This window comes from Bemisia tabaci, chromosome 8 (genome assembly GCF_918797505.1).
Source record: "Bemisia tabaci chromosome 8, PGI_BMITA_v3".
In the NCBI taxonomy this organism is placed as follows: domain Eukaryota; kingdom Metazoa; phylum Arthropoda; class Insecta; order Hemiptera; family Aleyrodidae; genus Bemisia; species Bemisia tabaci.
In genome coordinates, this window is record NC_092800.1 from 21,358,374 (window position 1) to 21,365,683 (window position 7,310).

Sequence of the window (7,310 nt, forward strand, 5' to 3'; positions counted from 1 at the left end):
TTCAAATTCCTCAGGGGCTAGAGTATGCAACCCGCACTCAAACACACGAAAATATAAGAAAGTCATAATTTTTACGTTTTGTGAAACATGAAAAGGAACCGGTATTTTTAAACATCTTTCATAAATTTCTGAAATTTCATGTAATATTTTACTTGAAATTTCAAGATTTTATTTTTCATGAAATTTTGCCACCCTAGTTTCAATAAAATACAGGTAAAAATGTCCGTGTTTGGTGTTACTTTGTGTTACTTTTTTGTGTGAGATCAACCCAAAGGACCGGCAAAAAATATTGAGATCCATCTAAACAGCAACTTCAGCAGTTATCCGCTTTCATTCAGCTATTTTATCCTGGATTCAAAATAAAATCTATACTCAAGAATGTTTCTGCTTAAATCAATACACTTTTTTCTCAAATGAAATTCAAAAATTATGCTAAACGTTATTAAATACAAATCCTGGGACTTAGTGAGTTTTTGAACTACCGCTCTCTTTTTGTGCCGTAGTATTTCGATTTATTTTGAAAAGAAAGCTCCGCACTCTTAAAGGATGCCTGTCGTTATAAATATGCTGAAACGCCTTCGATTTTGTACGACACAGTGCAACCCCACTGTTGTGGAATAGATTGAGGTGCAATGGCACACTGCGGTGCGGCGGCGGACCGGTCAGCGCAAAACTCGCATCGGCGCCTTCAGACCTAACAGGGATACTTCACGCATTGCGCAATGCGTGAAGTATCCCTGTTAGATTTGTAGGCGCCAGTGCGCGTTTCGCGGTGGCAGCACGCCGCTCCGCTCAGTGATAGGTTCTAATATTTGGACCCGCGAAGTCAGCGTTTTTGACTCATGATTTTGAAATGTTTGCACACTTTGAATGGATTATTCTCAAAATGATGCTGATTAAACTGTCAAAGCATGATTTTTAGTCGTGATTTGAATTAAAAATGTGAAAAAACATTTCAAAATGAGTTTCATGAGAGCTCGTGGGAGAGCGAATCGTGTCTCTGGAAAATACCATAATGTCAGCTGCAGCAATACCTTTGATGGCCACACTGGCAAAACGTTCAATTAATGCTTACAAAATACCCACCATCATAATAAATTGATCGATATTAGCACGATATGCCACGATATGGAGCCGCGATATGAATAGTTTTCGTGAATGTTAACCCGACATTGCCTAAATATTTTTGCCTCGACCGAGAATGCTCCATTCTCTCTCACTCATTAACACTCAACAATAGCTTCCCACCTCGATGGGACAAATTTCCGAAATGTAAAAAACGAAATCCTATTATTCTCGTGTTTTCCCGCGTTTCGTGCTCAGTCATTCCGTAAAGAGGTCAAACACGAAAGTGCAGCGTTTGCCCGCTCATCAATCACCAACCCGAGCCCTTTTTTTGCGGCGCACCTTTCTAATCAGGACTGCCAACCTCATCCGGCCGATGCAAGGCTCTCAAAAAACGCCGAGAGCAGACACTTCCGCGCCCCGCGGACGTAACAGCGTAACTCACGTTTGAGATGAGCCCTTTCATCCATGCTTTTCGAGGATTAAATGGATTGCATTTTGCAAAGAGGAACCAGGAGCATTACAATATTGCTAAGATTGTGCAGCTCTTTTTGTCTTGGAAGGAACACCTGATTATCTCTGATCAATTTCCATTTTACTCGCTAAGAAAGACTGTAAATTTAGGACAAAAATTACCATGTAAATTTCATATTTTTTCAGTATATAAATCGTTATACCTCAATAGGTGAAGTTGCACAATCTTAGCAACATTGCAAAGCTCCTGGTTCCTTTTTGCAAAATGCAATCCATTTATCAAATAATTTTTTTTTTTTTTTTTTTTCAAAAGAACAATTAGATTGGATTTTGCAAAAAGGAACCAGCGGGCCGATTATTGAAATTGATAGACAAAGCTATAGGCAAAGACGATAAAAGCGATTTGGAGGGATCCTATTGGTGGAAACAGGTGGTGGCAATGGACATAGGAGGTAGGTAATGGACTAACTAACGGCAACCCACTAAAGACCCGACAGTTAGTCCATCATTTTCTTCCTTAGTCTATAAGAACCAACCATGTCAACCAATAAGATCGCCCCATACTCCCTATATCTTCTTTGTCTATCGATTTGTCCATCAATTTCAATAATCGCCCCGCAGGAGCAATACCATGTTGCAACCCCTGCAATCCCTGATTATTGCGAACTTTTCAGGGGATTTGCTTTACGTCACGAAGAGAACCGCCCCAAAATTTTTGAAAGGATCTACACTGTTATTCTGCTGTGCTAGGGAAAAACGCCGTATAAGCCTTCTGACGTTGCCAAGTTTCCTTCGATAAAACCGAATTTACTGGGCAAATCGCGAAATGCAAATATTATTTTCCCCAATTTTCAGACACTTTTGTACGCAGTTCAATCTCAAATAACTGAAAATTTCTAGGAAAAAAAGGCATGAATGTTGTCAAAAATACATAATTTATCAAGAGAAATTTGGCAACTCTCGAGTGTTCATACGGCGTTCTTCCTTAGCGCAACAGCGTTCTAATGATAAAAATAATTCCTATTATTGTAAATCTGCACAAAGGCTAACAAAGCGTCAACTTAGAAACTATTTTCAAAAGTTAGAGGGTATATTGTTGTAAAAGTTACATGGAAAAAATAGATAAAAATAGCTTAAGATTACCACGAGACTAAAAATTATATAAATTAGTCTAATTGGATTGCATTTTGCAAAAAGGAGCCAGGAGCATTGCAGTGTTGCTAAGATTGCTAAGAACTTTTTGTCTTGGAAAAAAAACCTGATTCTCCATTAACAATTTCTATTTTACTCGCTAAAAGCTGAAAATTAAGACAAAATTTACCATGTTAATTTCAAATTTTTTCATGATTTCAGAAATTTTACTGCATAGGATGAAGTCGCACAATCTTAGCATCATTGCAATACTTCTGGTTCCTTTTTGCAAAATGCAATCCAATTAAAAAATATAAAATAGGCTGAATTTTCTCCGGTGAAAAAATAAATCATTCGATGAAATTTGGCAACGGACGATGTTGGTTCTTTTCTGCTTAACGCGGTCTAAATGATGATAAAGTTGCGTCGTTTTGTCATCGGCTTTTGAGTGTAGCCGGGAGCCAGCGTAGCAAGAGAAACAAGGGGCAAAAAAACCCCGCTCCGAGGGGAAGTCGAAAAAGGAGACAGTAATTACATTTCCGATAAAGAACAATTATTACGCTTCCTTTACCTACCGCCCTCTCGACCTCCTCTCTTGACGAATGAGCTATTAACGTCGAGGAAGAGTGGGCCTGCTTCGCGGCCGTCCTAATAGATTTTTAACAAATTTTCAAAGCGTTTTTCGCTCCGAGGAACTTTTCAGCAACCCCTCAGCTCTCACCGCCGCCAATTCTGCCCAGCTAAGGAAGAACGCCGTATGAACATTCAAGAGTTGCCAAATTGCCCCGGATAAAACACGTATTTTTGAAGTAAATTATACGTATTCTTCCTTGAAATTTTCAGACGTTTTTGCTGAAATTGCGAACAAAAGTGTCTGAAAAAATTGAAGAAAAATATCAACGATTACCCTAGTAAATTGGGTTTTTATTGAGGGAAATATGGCAGCGTCTGGAGGCTTATACGGCGTTCTTCCTTAGTACGGCAGAGTTGCTTCCCCCACCGAAAGGCAGTAGCGCGGCGTGCTTTGCGATGTATCGATTGTTGTGCCATTTAAACCTATGAAAAAGGATCGATAAACTGGGTGTTCGCAGCGAACACCTTAATAATCGATTCTTTACCATGGGTTTAAATGGCGTAACAATCGATATATCGCAATTCACGCCACGCTACTGCCGAAAGGGGGTTGTGTAGCTCATTGTGCGGTGTCCTCGATAGAGATTGTGCACGCTGCGTACCGCCGGGCTAAGGAAAAACGTCGTGTGAACTCTCGTGGGTTGCCAGATCTCCTCTAATAAAACATGAATTTCCGGAAAAGCTAGAGAATGATTTCCGTCCAATTTTTCAGAGAATTTTCTTCGCAATGTAATGTAGTGTATCTGAAAATTTCGATGAAAAATATTAATGTCTTTTCGTCTATTATTTCTCTATTTAAAGGTACATTTTGCAACACTCAAGTGCTCATACGATGTTTTTCCTGGGTACGACAGTGAAGCAGCGTCTCGGCTTTTTGTACTCTGCTGGAGCAGAAATCTCCTTTCATGAGTTTACGACCGAGAAATTAGAGACTAAACAACTAAAATGTAAAATGATTTTTGTTCCTTAGCTCCATGTTGTCAGACCTCCAGAATGCACCTCTGGACAGGGTGATGGGTTTGATCTTTGCATGGGTTTACCCCTCTATAGAAACTTAAGAATGTGAAAGAAACTTTTTTGCAGGTTTAACAAATTTTAATGTAGGAATTTGTCACATTTTTACAAATAAGTAAATAGTACGAATTACAAAGTGTCTCAAGGTTAATTCACCAGACTGCAAAAGGATGACCTGTCTCAGAAGAATATTTAATTCCAATACTTATTAATTTTTTTTCTCTTTTTTTCAAAAGTTTCTGCAGTCAAAACTTACGACTTCCCTACAAATTCCCTGGTAAAAATTGGCGATAGGAGCTGCGTTTCAAAATACCATAGGAGTTCTTATAGCCGACTGAATAAGGCGATAGAAAATCATATAACTGGCTGTAGAAAGTGGAAAAAATCATACAGCCGGGCTACACGAAGCGATAAAAAAGTATACAGCCGGGCTATATTTCCTATCGCCGGGCTTTACACTTTATCAACTGGCTGTTGCTTTTGGCTGTGCAAACATTTCAAAGTCATGAGTTGAAAAACGCTGACTCCACGAGATTAAATATTAGAGCCTAATACGAAGTGGAGCGGCGGCGCACTGGCGCCTACAAACCTAACTGGGATACTTCACGCATTGCGCAATGCGTGAAGTATCCCTGTTAGGTTTGTAGGCGCCAATGCGCGTTTCGGGCTGGCTGCCCGCCCGCCGCGCCGCAGCGTAACACGGCGCTTGAAGCAACTATTTCACACCAGAGGTATTGCACAGTATCATACAAAATTGAAGGAATGGCAGGCATCCTTCAAAAGTACGGAGCTTCCCTCGCAAAATAAATAAAAATAAAACAGCCCAAAAAGAGAGCGGTAGTCCAAAAACTCACTAAGTCCTAGCATCCGTAATTAGTAACGTTTAGCATACACTTTATCGCCAGGCTGTTGCTTAGTCGCCATCGGCTATAAAAGGCTATGAGAAATTGTGTTGCCGGCTATAGAAGCTATTGGAAATCTTACAGCCGGCTGTAGGTCTATGGTATTTTAGAACACAGATTCTACTACCAATTTTTACCAGGGTTTTCAGGTAAATTGTCTTTTTTCTGAGCTTTGGCAACATTTAAGGACCAAAACTGATTATAACCGCCTATCTCCCATAAGTTTTAGCGTTCAATTCACCCGTGATCTCAAAAATATGGCCATGATATTATTTCAAAAGCGATTTCAGAGAGTCCACGTTATCCACCCTGATATATCTCAGGCCCCGTGAAATCCCCGTTTAATATGAGATGTCATTATTTTTGAGGTCAGGAATAAATTCAACGCTTACAAACTATGGAAGGACATTTTCTTTGAGTTTTGAATCGTTGAATATTTAGAAATCATAATGATTCTCCCCAAAATTTAAAGTCAGCCAAGGCGTGGCTCCAAGTATGGGCATTTTTACGAAAAAACTTGATACAGGCCAAGTCTATTTTGACCCGTGGAACACGAATCTGCGGTCCGGTGTTTTTACCCTGAAACTTTGCATAAAAAATGAACGCCAAGTTTCTACGTCTACGGGTTTCTACGGGTATTATCAGATTGCCAAACAGATGATTCACCATGTCGTGTATTGTAGCATCCACCAGGCAGGATGAAGCACACTACACGGAGAAAATTATACTTTTTATGACTTTAATGTGCTGAAAAAGTCTTTTGGTAGCTGAATCCGAATTTCAAATAAAATAACCTCAGTCTTGGCCTCCAATTAAAACTGAGACCCGCAGCAGTTAAATTGTGTTACAGAAATGTGTAGATAAAATAAGGTAAATTACCTACAGAGGTTGTTTTTCCGTAGTTCATTTTGCTAGGTTATTAGCAAGCGTCATCGCGTAAGTTACATACTTTTGGTTAATAAAGTAAGAAAAACACAAACTAACCCAAATTTTGAGTTGATTTTGGTACAATCTGCGTTGAATTTAGCACAAAAAAAAATGGAAAAACTAAGAAACTCCAGAATCAGCCGAGGGCTTGGTTAGTGTTCCTTTCTCCATATAAAACGGAACTTTTATTCTATTTTTCCTCTTGGTGTATGGTCTCTTCTACTTTGATACATAAACTCAAAAGAAATTCACGATAAATATTAACATTTATAGAAAAAAAAGGTGAAGAAATGGTGCTGGGTCCACACCATTGGATTTTGCGGCATGTTAAGTTGAGTTCACTGCCGAGTGTGATCTGCTGATGAGGTCTAATAAGGCCCAAACCGGTATAGATCTCTTGGCGTGACTCCAACTTAATATTCCAATGCAAACTGCCTGAGCTGAACACTCTCCCCCCTCAGTTTCGTACTGGTGCGCATTAGCGTTCAAAAAATTTAATTTTGACTCTAATTTTAATTTTTGTAATTTCTTGGCTTTGTTTCCCCACGAAATGGTGTGGACCCAGCACCATTTCTCCACCTTGTTACATACAGTTCGAGCCACTTCTTAGTGTTTTTTTTTCATTATAGAAAAATATGGTATACTATATTTGTAAAAAAATATGGTAGATTTTACCATACTCTGACCCAGTGATCCGAGTATGATAATAAACACCAGACTCTATGGTAGCATAGTTACCATATTATGACAGGTATACCTACCAGAGTTATGGTGAATACTACCATAATTCTGGTTGTTTTCACTGAATAGTTGCACCGTGTAAGAAATCAACTAGACCCATAGTAGCTGTTACCATAATTTTTTTCAGTATAGGCAACCTTGCTCAAGAGAGATGAGCCCGATCCTCCACCTTGAAATTGATGAGCGGTTACATTACCTAACTCCTCGACGCCAGCGTATCGTTAGAGAGCGGTGAAAATCTCCATGTAAATGAAATTAATTAATTTTAGAGCCAACAATGAGCCGTAAAAATGCACAGCTCCGCCCGGGAATTTGAGGACGCTATCTAGTGGCGTGGCGTGAATTGCGATTTATCGATTGTCATGCCATTTAAACCTATGGTGAAGAATCGTTTATTAAGGTGTTCGCCGCGAACACCCTGTT